Genomic DNA, 19,058 nt, shown 5'->3' with positions numbered 1-19,058 from the left:
ACAAAGAGAACATTATGTCAAAGGCTCAATTCAGTCACCTTCAAGCCATTACACCTTTTGAAATTCAAAGCAGTAAGTTGCTAGGGCCTATTATTTTAGGTCAAATTTGTGCCCCACTGCTCCTAGTGGTACTCTGAGACAGATTTTATTCTTTATTTGATTCAACACTAAATATTAGGATGGAAAACTTCAATGAGTCTATTCTATCCCCCTCTGCATGGTATGCTCAGCTTCCCAAAGAAGTTCACTTAAGGCCAGCCTAATTGCACAAAGCTAGAAACCTCAGCAGCTGCCTATAGCACTGTGACCTTGTAATTCTATATTTCTTAATGAGCTTTAACACTGAATACAGCATGATATAGAATGACCCACTGACATACCAGGCAGTTTTATCTTCTGCTTTCATTGGAAAGAATGATAACCTGAGTTACATTGTTTGGACGCTTCCTCCATCTGTGCATTACATTTATTTTGTGCTTACTTTCTAAATTACAAAGACAAAATCTACAATTTGCAAGCCTATGAGCTACATTGCCATGCACTGCACTTACCGTATCTGATGTCTACGAGTAAGAATAATTATATAGCAACTGTCATCGCTGATTGCCTGTGCTGAAAATTGAACATGGTGACAAATGAAATTTGGACTTTTCTTGCAGTCAGTTATTGTGCACTCGGGAATGACTGAAATCTGGTCTAAATCCTGGCCCCGTTCATACCTTGAATACTTGGCAGGAGATGAGGAAAAGAATGCAGGGTTCTCCTGAACTTTGGGCCAAGACAGAGGACCAGTGTAACCAGTACAGTAATTGTAATGCTGTAGCACCAAGCAGGGAGTACTATTTATGTGGTTAGATCAGTGGATGCAGAGTTCTGGAGCCACTGAGTGCTTGCAATGGATGCCAGGCTCCTCTAAAAAAACTCTCTCCAAACTTTTTCTCTCCCCTCATGGCAGATCCTCAGTCATTAAGTTGCTTGTAAGCATTTTCAGAACATTGTGTGGGTCAGAGATTTTAATTCTATATCAGAAACCAGAGAAAATAGATGCAGAGGAAAATATTTTTTTGAAGTGCTAGTGTCTTTAGTTCTTCCAGCGTATGCTTGAAGAGTTCTAGGATAATTGCAACATAGTCACATTTCCTTAGTCCACTGCCCCATCTTGAAATGTTTTAATCAAAGTGTTTGAGGTTTTTATTGCATTCCATTGAAAGAAAAATTGTATCTGAGCACCATGTGCTCAACACTTGCAAACAAATCACAAATGAAATATTTGATTCATTTGCAACTGACGTTTGACTACTTTCCAGAAAATACTTGACTGTTTTCAAGATGAGATCATTGCTAAAGAAATTGTTGAGGAATTTTATCAGCTAAAAGTTGTCATCTTTGGTGTGCTAGTGGGCAAGAAGGATGTGTGGCAGAATAATGCATTGGGAACCTCTTCTCCTGTCAGCTTATCTCGTGTACATGATTAATATTAGGCTGAAAATATTGGAGAGAATTTAATAAGGGAGAGGCAGGGGGCAACCCATCTAACCAAAGTTACATGGATAGTCAGCAGGATTCCTGTCCTTTCCAGAGCTACCAACACTCTGGAAAACTTATACTTAGGAATGTGGTGCTGAGCCAGGTAATTCCTAAGAGCATGATTGGTAATTTGGGAAGATGAATATCCAGCCCACCCTTCCTACTCAGTTTTACTATACAGGGGATGCATCTACATGTGTTATTTGTGCAATGAAATAAAGTCCAGCTGACTTTGCACTGGAGTCAGCTGCTTGTGGATGAAGCACTTTGGGCTGAGGCAGAGCAGCACAGGGCTGTCAGTCCCAGGCTCTGGGTGGCAGCATCAGGTGGTGGAGGTGTTGGCTGGGCCATAAGGGTGCTACAGTGTGGGGCTAATTGACAGGGGGGATCTCCTGGCCTGTTATAAACTAGTCAGGGGGGATCAGCAGGCACTGGGGGAGTCACTGTTCCCCTGAGCACCACCAGGAGTGACCAGGAATAACGGTCACAAGTTGGCAGAGGGCAGGTTTAGGCTAGATATCAGGAGGTGCTACTTCACGGTCAGGGTGGCTAGGGTCTGGAACCAGCTTCCAAGAGAAGCTCCTACCCTGGGGGTTTTTAAGAGGAGGTTAGATGAACATCTTGGTGGGGTCGTTTGACCCCAGTACTCTTTCCTGCCATGGCAGGGGGTCGGACTAGATGAACTGCTCAAGTCCCTTTCGACCCTAGAAACTATTAAAGTATGACAGACAGCCTCCCCATGTTAGCACCCTCATGCCCCAGCCAGTCCCTGCAACCATTTACATGTGTGTTTCGGTGGAGTAAATTACTCCACTGTAGGGTAGTGCTGTCCCAGACTGTACTATACCATGGTGGAGTTAATTTACTGTATCCTAATACTGGCATACATGTAGACTGTGACGCTTTACTGCAAAGCTAAAATTAGCCAACTCTTCAGTAAAGTACACGCATAGATGCACCCAGGAATCGTTAACCGGGGGTGTACAAGACTGCTTCTGACTGGTGCAGAAAAGTGCACCCTATCAGCTGCTTCATTGAGTCGTACTTAGAGCAGCATGATTCTGATAAGAGAGACAGTGGGACACATCTACACGAGACGCTAAATGCGCAGTAGCCTAATAACACTACAGTAACATGCCAGGCAAAAACCATGCTAATATGCTACTGTGCAGTAAGCATAACTAAAAACTTGTGCACCAGCCCTACTGTGCAGTAGTGCAAGTTAGTGCGCATGATTAACCAAGTACTAAACTTAATGCACATTAACTATGGAACATTTATGAATGTGTAGATGTGCCCAGTGTGTCTCATTTTTGCTGCACCAACTAGGGCGTGATTTATGTGCAATTAATGGGAAAATCTGGGTAAAGTATAAGTTGGGCTGATTACACAGTGAATCCTGTTAAGAATAAATTGCATGATACCAGAAAAAAATTAAGCTAAGCTGAAGATCAAATTTGCATGCAAGGAAGGGATTGTTTTGTCTAGGCATTTCATATAGGAAGCTGCATTCAGGTCACATACAAGCCATATATAGCCATATATGTCTAATCTGTCTTCTCTGTTTACTATGAAATGACAGATTTGGTTTTGGTTAAATGAATATATATTTAATAGAAATTATTTAATTTTGGGGAAGTTTTATAAAACAACCTGGATAGTTTTAAAAGCATTTTTCCTAAAGTGTTATCAGACCTAACAGATTTACTCTGGAGATTTTAAGACCTTATCTACAATATGAGGCCTGTAAGATAAAAGAGTTGGAACAACAGAAAAAGAGGCTTGCTCCATCTTTTTTTTTTAATCCCTTTGGTCACTCAGAGGGTGTTTTGGCAGGGGTAAGCAACATCTGAGAGGTGTTTTTATGTTCAACATGCAGTTGTGACTTTCTCATAGATAGTGCAAAATGTAGAAAAAAATTTCAGAGATTACAGTTCTAAAATGTTTTCCAATCAGAGAAACAGATGGAGAAAAAAAACCCATGAAAAAACCATGAAGGGATATAGAGAGGAAGGAATGAATAATATAGACCAGGTAAAAACATTTCACTTATACCAGTTAAAGGGTTTGGAAACTGGTCTATACCCATAACAGAACAGAAGTTTGGCATGGTTTTAAAATGGTGGAACCCAGTCTAAGATTCCCACCTCCACCAAAGGGCAAATATGTGTTCTGTTCACTACCGATCTAAACTATGCCACTTACAGAAAACTGTATAACTTAGATTCCATCTCAAGCTTTTTGAAGGTCTATACTTAGCCATACTGTCAACCCTCAAACAAGTGGTAGGGGATGTCAGAGCTTTGTAAGTCAGTTTCCTGTTAGAAGAATATTCAGTGATAGTCTTAATATTTATTGTAACTCGGTGCTATATGCACCAATCCTTGAACAAAAGTGGTTGCAAACAGCATGCAGGAAATCACTTCTTTTCAGAATCTCAGTACCCTCTCTAATATACATGTACAAGAAGCAACTCTTCCCTAAGAACTGACTCCAGTTAGGGATTAAAGCAGAGAATTAGCCCTCTTGTTATTTGTAATGGTACCCCAAAAATATATAGAATCTCAAGCCAACAAGAATACATCATTTTTTCAAAGATCGTATACACTGGATATGTATTAAGGAAAAACTTTTAAGGCTGTATGTAACAATGTCTTTCAACTTCTCATGTAATAAAAGTAAGAACAGGGAGATGCTCATCTTGACTAAAAACTAATATACATAGCTATGTTCTGGAACACTAATTTATTTTTCAAGTAATGAACTAAACATTCAAAAGAGGTAAAAACAACTGAATTTTGCCAGAATTTTGCAAATATGAAAACTTTCATTCCAAAGACAGCTGCAGGGCAACCTTAAAATGATCAAGTCATCTTTGAATTGGAAAACCCCACAGCAAAGGATGGGTATAGATTTATTCTCAAGGAATGGGGGCTGAATAATTTTGTCATGCCGAGTATTTAAAAAAAGATAAGATTAACAAAAAAGATTAAGGCCGTTTGTAGATGACACGGGGGTTTACTTTGCCCTAAATTGAAGAGGTGATTTTTTTAAAAACACTGATTCAGTTTGGGGTGAAGTAAACCCCCATGTCATGTACACCCATGTTGGAGCCCAATTCTTACCTGCCTGTCCAGTGGCGAGGAGGGGAGAGTGAGCTGCTGGCAGGCACAGTGGTTCCGGAGCTGCAGGGGACAGGGGCGGGTGCCGGTGCTTCCCTCTGCGGCAGCAGTGCCCCCTCCCCCAGGTGGTATCTGCCCACAGGCACCTGGGTCAGGCAGTCCTGGGGGGGCACTGTAGCTGTGGAGGGAAGCACTGGGCCCCAGTGCAGCTCAGGCAAGCGGGCAGGTTGTTGGGGGCGAAGGGAGATCAGACTTGCCATTTTTTTTTCTTTTTCTGTGTATCCTGCCTTCCTGGGCTGCTGCTGGGCTGCTTGCATGGTCTGCCTGCAGACCCCCTGAGCCGTGTATAGCCTAGTGCTTCCCTCCATGGCTGTAGGGTAGGAAATTAAAACTCCTTGGAGGTGTTTTACTTTGCACTGTCCGGAAGTCATTTTCTGCTTCCCAAAGTCATTTAAAGTGCATTATGCTGCTAAATGTGCTACAGCAGCTGGAATTAACACTGAATATGCTACAGAATTTGTAAATTTGTGCGAACAGCAGTGCCATTAAAGTGGCATAAAAGGCATTTAATCAGCCTTAAACCCTCTTTAAAGTGTCATCTACAAACAGCCTAAGATTACAAATAGAGTGGAGAAAACAAAGTTGACATTGGCATCCAAAACAATTTTTGTTGGGTTAAATTCGTTGTGGTATTCAGAGCAGAGGGCAGTGTCGAACAAGTAATGTAGCATGGCTGATTATGTAATGTGGCTTGATGTCAGCAGGACTACTGGAATGGTAAGGGAAAAGAATTTGGTTTTCATTATTGGCACTACAAAAGTGATTGATTCCTTAAACAGTGATGTAGTGTAGTGATTTTCTCACTGTATTAAGGAATAATGATGTTTGGGGGATGTCATGTAGATGTTAAATGTTTCAAATGTACAGCATCATTTCATGTAATAAGGAACCAGATGAGAAGGGGTGGGGAGGGTGGGGTGGTGAACAGAGTCCATGACACACTCAGACTTGTGGATAGTGATTACAGCTGTTATGAGACCACAAAGCATACCAAAAACTCACTCTGTTTTATGGTTTCTTTTTATGGGACTATCTGCATACCAGAAAACCCAATAGAGGCCATCCAGATTTAGAAGCGACTAATGAGCAGTATTTCCTATACTTCAGTGACGGTGACTTAGTCTTAAAATCGTTACATCTGTTAATGTTGTGGATGACATTATAAATATGCTACAGGTTTACAATGGTTTTCTGTACAATGGGATATAATTTTTAATAATTATATTCCTATTTTCTTTAGAATAACAGGGAAGTATTCAGAACAAATCAAGAAGAGAGGAGAAAGACCATATCCATTTAATACAACCTAACTTGGAGGATTAACCCAGGATGACACTTATCTGATAAATGATAGTGGGATAGTAAGAGAAGCAGAAGAGGAAGTACATATATATTCAAAATGAAATATTGAAGCATCTCTGTATGAATGATGTGGACTGTTTGCTTTTTATGTTGTTGGAAATGTATGTGCACCTTCCCTGAATGATGTTAAAAATACCAGTGAAAAACAAAAGAAAGCAGAGTAATACCCTGTTATTTTGTTTAATCTTTCTGTCTTCTTATATCCTCCTCATTCAGACCGTCTTAAATTTTGAGAATTTCAGAGGGAATATTGGTAGAAGGTTATATAGTTTGGGTACTGTTTGGTCACATTAAGAGTTGCTAATTATCCCGTGGTTTATACCTGTTCAACATGTTCATCTGTAAAGCCCAGTAATGACCTGTTAATTCTTGCATTCTGTTCACATTAACTGTGCAGTAACTGTAAAGGCTACAGGATTGTGAAGACTATATTTTGAATTTGTAGTCACCTTGCTTACTTTAATAAAATCAGTGTACTATTTTATGCAGCTACGCAAAATGAAGTGGACCGAGTTTTGTGAAATTCTGAGGACTTGAAATTTGTAATGAATTGCAAGTTATCAGTACTGCTCAAAATTGGGTTGCATCCCAAAAATACTACTATAATATAACAGAATATTCAAGATAAAGCAGCTAGTTACTGATTTTTCCTTTCATGGGTACATCAATGCTGAATATGCTGACTTTCCCATCAGGTTTGGATTGCTCTTTTTCTGTTGTTCCCTCTGTTTTTGAGATGAAGTGCATTCATGTTGTTGTATCCCAGGAGCTCATGATAGATGGAGAAACTTGTATGTAATTAGATTACTCAGCCAATGGGAAGCACTTCCCATAACAGCTAAAGTGTAGAAGTTCATAGTGACAATAAAATGGCTGGTTTCTATGCATTAGAAAGAGCACAGAGTTCTTTGAAGCATAGATGCATCTAATCCTTATGCTGAAGTCCCTACTGGCAGCATAGTTGGACTTTTAATACAGTACTATGATAATGACAGTTTCCTTTAAATGACTATTAACTTCTGAAGACAATCCTACTGCACTCTATTCAATACCTTTCTTTCTATCTGAGGAGTGAACGTGACCATGAGTAGGATTCCCAAACTATATATTTACCCTGAGCTTTGGCCGGTGAGTTTGTCTTTTTCCATCTAGCACAGTATAACCTGTCATCAGAATTGGTCAGAAACATTTCTGATGAAACTGTTTTCTCCTGGATGATGCTCCACAGAATCAAGTGCTTTGGTAGAATATGTCAGTTCTGGTGGCGTCTAAGCACTTAAACAGGCAAAACAATGAGGAAGTAGGAATATGGGGAATCTATGTTCCCTATAGCATATCCAGGGGTGGCCATGACATCCCCTTGTGTCTCTGTGAGTCTGCCCCTCTCCACCCCTAGGGTGCCTTCCCTTCTTTCCTGCCATGCCTTGATGGTATAATAATGATAATAGGGAGGCTGCCCACGGACCTTCACATGGCTCCAGTTCAACTGAACCCCTGCTAGGGTTGTGGGAGCTTGATGCCGAATTATATAGGACTGAATTAAGCACAGGCTCAGACCTGTTCAATTTAAAACTTTTATTGTTTCACAAAGTCATAAACTAATGGAGGTCTGTTGGTTCACGAGGTTCCCAAATCAAGCCCTTGCTCTCTAACCCGGAGGCTAGGTGCGGCTGCCTGATTCAGTAGTCTCAGAACTGGTCAACAGCTCATTTAAAAGGAGTCCCTTATCTTTTTTTAGGCAAAAGATACAAAACTGTCCCCATGGTAGAAGCGAGGCATCTAACATAACTTTACTATTAGTTATGTATGATAACACTTATACATATGCATTTCTAATTCTTACTTCTATTGGTTATTTAGTTAACTTATCTATATTATAATATCAGGTGATACGCTTTGTATTATAATCATTACGCTTCTTATGTTAATTCTTAATGACCTTTATATTTCTTATGCTAATTTTCTATAACCTAAATACATTATTCATCTATATGTTTTGCTGGTTTTTGCAGGGTTAAAATGTCAAAACTGACATAATATGCGGTTGTTTCTTCATCATTGCGGTTTAGCCATGCAGTTTCCTATTCTTAACAATGTAAGCGGCATGTCTGCTATTTTTATCATTGTTTAAAGATCAGAAGTTCAGTATTTTCATCTAAGGGTCAGAAAGTGATTACCAGAATGTCAATCGCTGACTCCTCAACCTCCTTGAAGCATTCTGGGAGTTTTAGTGCATTTTTTTTAATGCTAGGCCTTGCTTAGCATAAGCACTCTCTCACAAGGGTCCCCACCACTCTACTGTGCCCAGGCCCCTCACTGGGCCTTTTGGGCCCCTCGCCAGGCCTCTCTCGTCAACTGTGTCCTGCAGGGCATCTACATCCTTAAGGGCTAATTGTGTGGCTCCAAACCCTCCCCTACACTATGCCCCAAGCCTCATGGATGTTATATCATTGGTCTCCTGTTGGGGCTTTGGCTTCATCAGCTTCTGCCCCTTCTAGCCTTGGCCCACTGCACTGGACCCAGCTTGGAGGCACTAGCTCTGGTTCATCCCTTCCAGTTACCAGGCCCCTGACCCCTGTCTGCCAGGCCACCGGCCCCTGTGTGGCTGTGCCCCTCTTGGGTGGAGAGCCCCAGGCCCCTGTGTGGCTCTGCAGTCTTGCACTCTGCCCCCCTCTGGACTCAAAAGTAGCTTGAGCCTTGAGCCTGTCCCTGGCATGGCTCAAGGTTATCACATGCCCCGCAGGCACTAATGGGAACTCTGTAAACCACCCCTTATAGTCCCAACCCAAATCACCAGTGTAAACGCAATGTAAATATACGCCCCTAGGCTATATCATAACAACAGTGGAAGCATTTAAGAGGGCAAACCTTCCCTCACTCCTTACATTGCCATACCTCCCAGCCTGGACTCCTTGTGAGTCCCCCAAGCCTCAGTGTTCCTGCAGGCAGCAACGCAGACAGTCTAGAGCAGGGGTAGGCAATGTTTTTTGGCCAGAGTGCTGGAAAAAAACACAAGGGGTACAATGCCTACTTTGGAAGGTGCTGGAGTGCCAGCATGCCAGAAAAACAAAATGAGGGCAGGGGGTACATGGCAGGATGCGCTGCATATTAGTATAGTTAATAATCATAAATGTTGCCCCTTTTTTAATGGTAAATACCAGATTGTCTAAAAATTGTAAACCTCGTGACAATAAATAAATCTTGTTATTACCCTTTCATCTTGTGTATTTGTTTTGTGTGGGTTCCCTCACAACAGCCCCCACCCCTGCTTGTGCTCCTTGCCCCCCACTGAAACCCCTGCCCCCTAGCCCAGGCTCCATGGCTATCAGCAGCTACCCAGAACCTGGGCCGCCTGCAGCTGGGAGGCTGCAAACAGCTGCTGCCTCCTGGCCCTGGCCCCAGCCCTGCCCCAGCTGCTTCCCAGTCCCAGACCTGGCCCCAGGCTCTGGGGAGATGGCAGGTGCCGATGATGCTTCCTGCTGTGCTGCCCTTGCCACCGCTTCTGCAGAGCAGTGTTGGAACCTGGCAGGGCAGGGCACAGTGGAGGATGCAGAAGTCTGCCTGCCACTCTGAGCTCCCCGCTGCCCTGGTCACACTTCCCCTGCAGGCAGGGGCAGCAGCAAGGGGTACAATCCTGAGTGCTGCCCACACAGCCCCCATGCACACAGAGGAATTGTGACGTGGGCAGCCCCAGCCCTGGGCTCCAGGGAAGCAGCAGGTGCTGACAATGCTCACCGCTGTGCTGCCCTCGCCACCACTTTTGCAGAGCAGCATGTGGAACCTGCCGTGGAAGGGCACGGTGGGGGCAGGGCACAGAAAGCTGCCTGCTGCATTAAGCTCCCCATTGGTCTGGCCACACTTCCCCTGCAGGCAGAGGCAGCAGCGAAGGGAAATGGCTTTGCATGCCATGCTCAGTACCTGTCTCAGGGGTTGCCAACCCCTGGTCTAGTGTCTCTGATTTACTCTCCTAGGCAGGATCTCCTAATGCTGCAGCTGGCAGAGCTAGCTTAGCTTATGGCCCAAGTCTCAGGTTTATATGCTCCCTGTACCCTGCCATTTCCAGTCAGCAGATGTCCCTGGCTGCCTGCAGGTGCCTGCTAATTGCCTTTATTGCCTTGTAGCCATGACAGTCTGCAGCTGCTGCACCCTGCCTAGCTTTCAGTGCTCCCTTGTTGGGCTGCTTTTATCTTAAAGGAAAAGGGAGCCCCCAGCTCTCTGTTACACCCCCTCAACTGATAGGTTCCCCACCTCCATAATGTCTACCTGACTGCCTGTTGGGAAGTTGGGTGCCTCAGACTCCAGACCAGCATGTTGTGAAAAATTCCATTTTTGGACTTCTAATACTTATAAAAAAAAAAAAAAGGCCTTCCCCCCAGAAATGTACACCTGTCTACCTCTACATTCAGATTTGGAATATTCTTGGTGAGGGGATGTCAAACTGTAAATTCTAGCATCGGCTACGTAATTGAGGAGGGGAATGAGTGGGACATCTGCCCGAGCACCGATTTAGAGGGAGCACCAGAAAGCCCCCTAGGAGCCATTGCCATGCAGCCACAGCCCCACGCTGGCCAGCTTTGTTCCCCATCCTGCCTAAATACACTACTGGGTGGGAACAGGGCATTGCAGCAGCTTCTGTGGATCTGGTGCCATGGTGCTGCACACTGGCTATAGGAACCACACAGCATTGGGCAGATCTAGGGAGGTTGGGAAGCAGAGCTGCATTTCCCATGGCAGAAATCCTCAGAGGGCACCATTCTGCTCCCACCCTCTTATAAACTATGGGATGCATGGCTGTCTGGCTTCTATGGCTGGATGGTGTGGGGCTGTGCCTGCACAGCACAGACTTTCAGGTGGGAGCGGGGGTGCATTCTGGTGCTCCTTTTTTTAGTCAGTGTGCAGTGAGCTTGCTCCTCATCCATAGCAACACCTGCCCATGTTATTAGGGCTGCCACAAGAATGATCCCTCCCACCTTCCTCCTTGTGCTCCCCAGTGGTCAGTACTCTGCTCATGGCACTGCAGTACTCCACTCATGGCTTGTTATGTCTGTCTAGTGCACACCTGGCTCCTACCATTTCTGCAGGTTGACACTTTCCTGCAGTCCAGGTTATAATCTTAGGTGTAACTGTTCAGCCCTTTTATGTCTGAATATGCATTCAGTAATATCTGATTTAAGCCCCAGGACTGCATAGCTTCAAATAGGGCCATAAATTAGAGCTGACTGCTGTATGCTACTACACATGCCCTACTGCCATTCTGTACCAGAGAGGAGAGTCTGTGGTAACTTCAGACAATCCAGCTTGTCTTGCAGAATGTAGGTATGACACTCCTGGAAAGCATGGTGATAGCACTTTAACATCTGTTCCAAAAATGCAATGTTTTGATATTTCCAAATCAAAATTTCCTAAACTTTGTTATTCTGTGAAAAATTCATCATTTCAGTTCTTCGTATCAAGTTGAGATAGGGGAAAAATATTCACATATCAGAATCTCTTGTCTGATGGTATGTCAGAAAGGTTAAGTGGGATGAGTTCTTGCTTGCAGTTCTTGTGGGGAACATTTTGTGGTGCTTAGTGTGAGCTCACTTTCCTGTAAGTATTCAGTTTCATAAGGAGGATATGTATATGCCCTTTTCACTCTGGGGCAGATGGCAGTCTAAATCTGACAGCGAGCCACAGAGATCGCGCTTGGATTGGTTCCCCATGACTTTATTAGATATGTAACAGGGAGCCTAGGGCTCCTTTTACTTTAAAGGGAAAAACTGTTGCAGATACAGCTCAGGTGGCACAGAGAGAGATGTTAGCTGCAACAGGGTAAGCAGCAAAGAAACACAGCTGCTTCAGCAAGGAGCTGCATATTAAGGACAATGTACACTTGTAATGTAATCTACACTTGCAGATAGCCTAGGGAACACTACACAGAACAAGCTGGCTGCCAGAGAACAGGTAGCTAGAAGCCATAGGCTAGAAGTGCTTATTGAAGTTAACTGCTCTGCTAATAGAACAACAGGTCAGAGCCAAGCTTGGGCAATAGGAACGCTGTTAGAACAGCACTTCCAGGCTATGATGCAGACCAGCCTCAGGCCCTGATGAGAAACTCCTGCAGGTGGCTGGGGAAGTCACCTGGCCAAAGCGGGCAGGGCTTGGAGAAATATATAAACCTAGGGCTGGAACCAGGTAGGGAGTCTGACTTTAGAAATGACCTAGGAGGGATGTGGAGGAGCTTCTGAGAGACACTGCTGCTACCCTGGGCAGGCAGGTAGAATGCTTCTGGCTGGCAGGGCTGAGGGCAGGGAAAAGTATTGCAACTCAGCAAAGGACTGGCTAGTTGGGGGTTCAGACCCAGTAAGAATTTGTGTTACAGCCAGAGGGCTTATAATTAAACTGGTGGACCGGATTAGGACTCATTAGGGGAGGTGGAGTTCCCAGGGGTGCCAGAGAAGGATTGAGACACTATGCAAGCTGCAGGGTAGCTTGAGAAAGGAAGAACCAGGGTCAGGGGCCCAGTGAAAGAAAGAGAGAGAGAGGAGCAGAGATGAGGGCCAGGGGCCTAACAGTCCAGGAAGGGCAGAAATTATTTAGTACATAGAGGCCTGTATAAGTGCTGTAATGGACTGGGGTTGAGGGCCCAATAAACTAAGTCATTGGTTATACCTACAAGGCATGAGCATTAGGCTTGTACGAGTAGGCAGCTATTCAATCTGGCTTCAGATCCATCCACTTCAGATGCCAGGGATCTGATCCGGAGCTCCAGATCGGTTTTCTGTTTTGTTCTGGCCAAAGCAACTCTGAAGCTTCAGAGCTGCCTTGAAGATCCAGCCATAAGGTGTAATGGGGAATCAATGAAATATCTATAACTTTGTTTTTTGTCTGATTTGGTGAAACTTGCAGGGATGTTAGCTCCTGCTGAGGCCACAAAGCCTGACAAATTTCATGATGATAGGTGTAGGGGTTTGGGGGGAACTGCTCCTCAAGCTGCGAACAAGCCAAATTCGTGACATGGGTGACACTGTGTTAAGGTGCAGCAAGGTGAAAGCTGCAGGCCTGCTAGCCCCTGCTGCAGCCAAGAAGCCTGCCAGCTATCAAGGAGATGGTGCAGGGCTTCTAGGTTCTGGGGCCCTGCACCTCTGGCTGCTGACAGGCAAAACTCGTGACATGGCTGCTTGTGCAACTGTCTGTCTTGAGGCATGGGGTGGGTTTGGGGGAACTACTGCAGGCCTGGCTGCTGTGTTACCACTTACCACTCAACCATGATTCACTCCGGGTCCAGCTCAATACATAGTACCTAGCTGCTAGTAGCTACTAGATAACAAGTTAATTAGCAATGATTAACACCTACAAAACCACAGACTAAGGAGAGGACATAATCAATACAGACAATCAACTGTCTCAAGACGGAGACAGTTGGTTGCACAAGCACCCATGCCACGAGTTTTGGCTGTCAGCAGCTAGAAGTGCAGGTTCCCAGAAGCCCTGCACCTACCTCCTCAACAGCTGGAGTGCTTCATGACTACAGCATGGGCTACCATCCCTGCAGTTTTCACCCTGCTGCGCTTTAACACACACAGTGTCACCTATGTCACGAGTTTTGCTTGTCGGCAGCTAGAGGTGCAGTTCTCCCCCCACAAACCCCTGCACTCATCACCTTCAAACTTGGCAGGCTACTATCCCTGCAGTTCCCTCCCCCTCCCCCCCCCCCCCCCCGTGGTGTAACAGACATATGTGACATGAGTTTTGCTTTCAAGAATTTGGGGTGCAGTTCCCCCCCCCAATCCCCTGCACCTATCTTCTTGAAACTTGGCAGACTTCATGCTCTTAGCAAGGGCTACTGCAAGTCTCATCCAAATCAGGCAAAAAACAACAACGTTATAGATATTTCATTGATTCCCCACTATACCCTATGGCCAGATCTCCAAAAAGGCTTTGAAGCTTTTCTGAAGTGGTTTGGAAGCTCTGATCTGGAGTGCTTCGATCTGGACATGCTGCTTCCGTGTCTGAAGCATCTGAATCTTTTCTGGATTTGAAGCACGGTCCAAAGCCTTGCACAGCCCTAATGAGCATGGCTAGAGGAAGGTGGAGGCTACAAATAACCCATAAGGTGACAGGGAGGCATGTATGGATCAGTAGGGGCCACTTGATATGAAAGCTAGATTTGGGGCCAGCAGGATCTGGGAGGCATCTGCTGGCAGAAAGACAGACTAGAGCTTGATCTAGGGGAACACTAAGATCTGGCAGGCCTAAACTGAGGGTAACCTAGAATCAGAAGCAGAGTAAGCAAGACCAGTGAAGGTGTTGCATAGCCGCCAGGGGGCAGCCCTGGAGCCATGGTCCTGTTACAGGGTAACAGGGTGAATCTTGTCCCCTGGTTAGCACTTTCCATCTATAGTTTTGTAACAGTTTTGTTGTGAGTGTGGTTGTCAGTGCCCGAGACAGCGAGGAGAGAAAAGGTATTCCCAGGGAGGACACAGAGCTGGAGAGAAAAAGGATTAGTCCCAGGGAGGACTGAGTGGGGTCTGACGAAGGACAGAGGGAGCTGGAATGGCACAATAAAGACTGTTTATCTGGAGCTGAGCTGTCTGCCATGCTTTTTGGGACATTGATACTTGGACCTCCTGCTCCTTGAAAAAGAACTCACAGACTTTCCAGGAGCTCAGTGGAAAGAAGGAGCTCTTTGAGGTGGCGTGGAGAAACAGATCAAAAGCCAGGGACAGAGGTAAGCTGGTGTCTCAAAGCCAGAATCTTGCACCTTGTAAAGCAAGGCCAGGGCTGGATTCAGGGCCTCCTTTATGAGAGGGAGACTGAATAAGACCTCTTCTTGAGGAGTCCCTTGAAAGAATGCATGACAGCGGGAAATCTCTCTTTTCATTTAGCATTACTTCTTAGGACAAAACTCCACTTTAAAAATGAAAGCAAAGAGGGATGGTTCAACAATGTGGAGAATAACAGGGCACACAACCAAATAAAAATCACCTTTTGTTGCATGAGATTTTCCCTTGCTGGAGTTTTATTTTGAAAGGAGATGTTCTGTTGGCCATTAATGAGTTATACTGTATATTTCAAAACCTCACAGTCCAAACATTTGTAATATGACTCATTACTTTGGACTAGCCTCTGGAGAGGGGTGTTATCAAAAAGTCTAATGAAGATTCTTGAAGCAACATCAAAAGACTTGGAGCTTGGGAGGAAACTTGCCAAAAAAAGTAAAGACTTAATAAAAGCTGTGCTTGCTTCCATGAATGGTGCAGACTGCAAGGTCATGGAATCCAGATTTCCTGAGTAAAATATTCCTTCCATGATTGATAAAGGGGAGGGGTTTGAAAACCACAGGATAACTGAAGGTAAATGCACTCATGAAATGATTACTTTAAAAAATTGCGTTCCCTCAGATCTGGGTTTTCATTTTTCATGCAGCTCCCACTGAAGTCACTGGAAAGACTCATTTGAATCTTCTGGGAGTTGGATCAGACTGTTGGATGTACAGTACTGGCACCTACTTAATCTGTCAAAAAAATCGGTCCCTGTCATGCAAATGACAAGAGATAAAAAACTATTTAAAGCCTGAAAAGGTGATTAATAGTTTTCAGCATTTGTTACATTTGAGAGCTGAAATCTTACCAGCTGTTTGATATGTATATCAGTGATATGCAGTGCAAATGTGTGTGTTTTTTCTCACAAAAGAAGAATAACCAATGGTCATTTGTAGAAGTGTACTCATATTTGCATATGTAGAATTCTTTTTATTTCAATTTGTGACCATGAGGAACTCTCTCATTTCACATTCAGCATGTCACCCCTGCAAGATAATTATAGAAATGGTGAACAGAGAAATGAGATCAATAAAGTATCTATTTTATAGGATGGTGGTGTTCAATTTCTTATTAATTATTATTTGAATAATAGAAGCCTTTTGAGGCCACCAATCAATGATTGGAGCCCACCTGTAGTAGGCATAGTGCACTTGTGTGCACACAAGACACTCCCTGTCCCCAAAAACTAACAATGCAAGTATCAAACCAGAGAACGTTTAATTACAGCAGCGAGACAGGAGAGCAGAAACGAGACTATTATTAGCATTGCAAACAAAAACCATAACTCATCACATTATTAATCATATGAAAATATAAGTGTACATTTATATGTAAGTAAAGGTTTCCCTTGCTTTACGCAGGTTCTGTATGTGTGAATTTGCTCTTGTGTGATGACCCTTTTTATAACAAAAATTTGTTATAAGCAAGATAAATTCACTCTTATGAAATCAGTGTGGTCGAAACCCTCAGCCAGCTGCTTTGTGCAGTGCACTGTGAGAGTGACGCACACCAAAATATAGTCTCCTGTGTGGATCTGTGCTCCTTGCTATTGGCTGTGACGTGTGTTTCTGTACTTGCCATCCCCATTATGGCTTCTAAGCGTCCCGCTAGTATATCTCCTCCCCCTCTCCCTGGTCTATCAATGAAGCCCAAGAGAACTTCACTAACCCTGGAGACAAAACTGGAGACCCTTTACCACCCTCTCTTCACACCAACTAAACATCTGCCACCACCCTGTGCTTGTGTGTATAATCTCCTGTTGGTGAGTACCAAAATCGTCTTGTAAAAGTGGTAGAAATGGGTCTGGAGGTCAGTACAGTCGAGGCCTTAGAATGTATCCCTATTTGTTACATTGTAAAGTGGGTTCCCTTTCTGCAAATTTGAGTTATGCGCTGTTTTCCAGGAACGCATGTACAGCATAAAGTGAGGGAAACTTGTATACCATTATTTTGAAGCCATGTGCATAGCAGGAGAACATTATTTAGCATTATTTATTGTGCAAATGTAACTCCGTTCCTAGCTTTTGCTGGCATGGGAGCATAAGTTTAGGAATCCAAGTAGTCTTCTATGTGAGCACTAGGCCTCAGTTGGGAGCAAGCAGTCATAATGGAGTTTCATGGGGGACAGAGGCAGGGTCTCTCTCTGCTCGGGGATAAGTAGACCTGTAAATATGCTGGTTGTCAATGTGGTGATATGGTGAAGTTGAGAGTAAATTAGAGAGTGTGCAATGCCCTTCACTGCAAAGTAGGAGAGGAAAATTGGGTAACCAGAGACATTAGATTCAAATGGAGTCCCTCTTGCATATCATTTTCACTGCTTTGAAAATTTTAGACCAGTGTATGCTGAGTGTTCTTATTCTATTTGCAAAGGAAATCAACCTGTTTAACCTCTGGAAAGTTTTTAGGGCAGTTCTCCGTCTTCAAAATCTAGAAACTCCTGCCCCATAAAGTTGGGAGAGGGGAAGCAGAGTTAGAATTTTACTATTCTGGGCTATTTAGAACATTATTAGAATAATATAAGTCTGCAAACTATAGTGAGTCTCTCTAAAAGAAAGGAACTATTTATTAGTATTGTCTGTTAGGGAGATAAGAACCAAGAAAGATATGTACTCCAGTGATAAATTTATGCCACGTGTCCCTGACACGGCATTTGAAGCACATACTTTGAACTTCTGAAATGGCTAATGGGAGCACCATATGGGAACACAAAATAATAAATTAGGAATATCAAAATATTTGCTTTTATTTTCTCTACTGTGATAGCTCACAATTCACAGCCTACATGTACTGGAGACTGTTTTTGTAGGCTAGTCAACTGGCATCACATAGAAGTTATCCCTTATCCTTCAGTCCTGTGCACCTCAAATTTAACGCTGATTTCCTTTTTTTTTTGGGTTTTGCACCTTTGCTTCCTACTTGCTGGTTCAGCTCTGGCATTGTTCAGTTGTCAGCTCTTAACTCTTACTAGCTCCTTTATTTGGGGAGAGTAAATTGATTCTGGTAATTGAATCAGAAATTTCCCAAGTCTTTTCTTAAAATATGTATCAAAACCCTCAGCCAGCTATGGGTACAGAAAATGATCAGGTAAATAATTATTTTTGAAAGATTCCCCATATTTTGGGGCTTTGCTGAGGAACAGAAGCATTAGCACTGTATTACTGAGAGAAAATTCTATTGCATTTTTATTTCTTGCTGGAGACAAACCAGGAAATATTGGAGGATTTGGCCCTCTGCCATTATTTGATTTATTAAGAACAACACTGTATTGTGCACATAGAAGTTGTCATCTTTCCTTTGCTATTTTAAATTATATTTAGAGACAGACGGGTTTAAAGTGCTTTCCTTACAAACTAATGATAGGAAGTCTATTTAAATTTTGCCAGAACCTGGAGGGTGGGAGGGCTGCAGAAACCTTGTAAAGTACTGAGAACAGTATATTATACAGGACCACCCTTTAATGAATGAAAAAGTTAAAGTTGAAAGCCTCATCTGAAAGGCCTTTCTTAGTCTTGGTTTGGAGCTGCCAGCATTGTCAGTACAATTTATTCACACTGTTCCAAGTGCTCATGAAAGCTACTCAGAAGCATGATCTGTAAGTGATTGAACAGACAATACTCCAGAGCTTTGAGTACAAATAAAACCACTATTTGAGGCTTCATGCATCACAACTAGAGTTTTCTAGGAATTCTGCCAGTCTAAATAAAACACAGTCTTGCTGTAATTTTATACAGCACTTGAAAAGAAGTCTAAGGCTACATCATACCCTGCATAAATACTTCCCTCTCATTCTTTTCCATAACCAAGTGATAATCTGACTTGATGATATGCATACCAGGTTTAATTATGCTTTCATACTCTGTTTTCCATTAACCATTACATTTTCTGTCAGTTATCTGATTACATTACAAATGTTCACTTTCAAATATACAAATATCCCAATGTTTGATTAACTAGACTCATCTAAAAAGAACATCTCCTTTCCTGAACAGTCAATCCAGTAAATATATATGAAGTGTGTATGTATATATACACTTCGTGTGTGTGTGTACTTTCATCCCGCATAGATGAAGATGACTGCATCCAGCAGGGGGAGGGGAGGGAAGAAGAGAGAAAAGAAATGGGAAAGAAAAAGGGAAGGAGAAAAGGGAATGAAGTGGGGTGGAGGCTAGGTCACATGAGTACGT

The sequence above is a fragment of the Crocodylus siamensis genome, chromosome 4 (genome assembly GCF_052110815.1).
Source record: "Crocodylus siamensis isolate JL-2025a chromosome 4, ASM5211081v1, whole genome shotgun sequence".
In the NCBI taxonomy this organism is placed as follows: domain Eukaryota; kingdom Metazoa; phylum Chordata; order Crocodylia; family Crocodylidae; genus Crocodylus; species Crocodylus siamensis.
Note: the sequence above shows the minus strand (reverse complement) of the source record.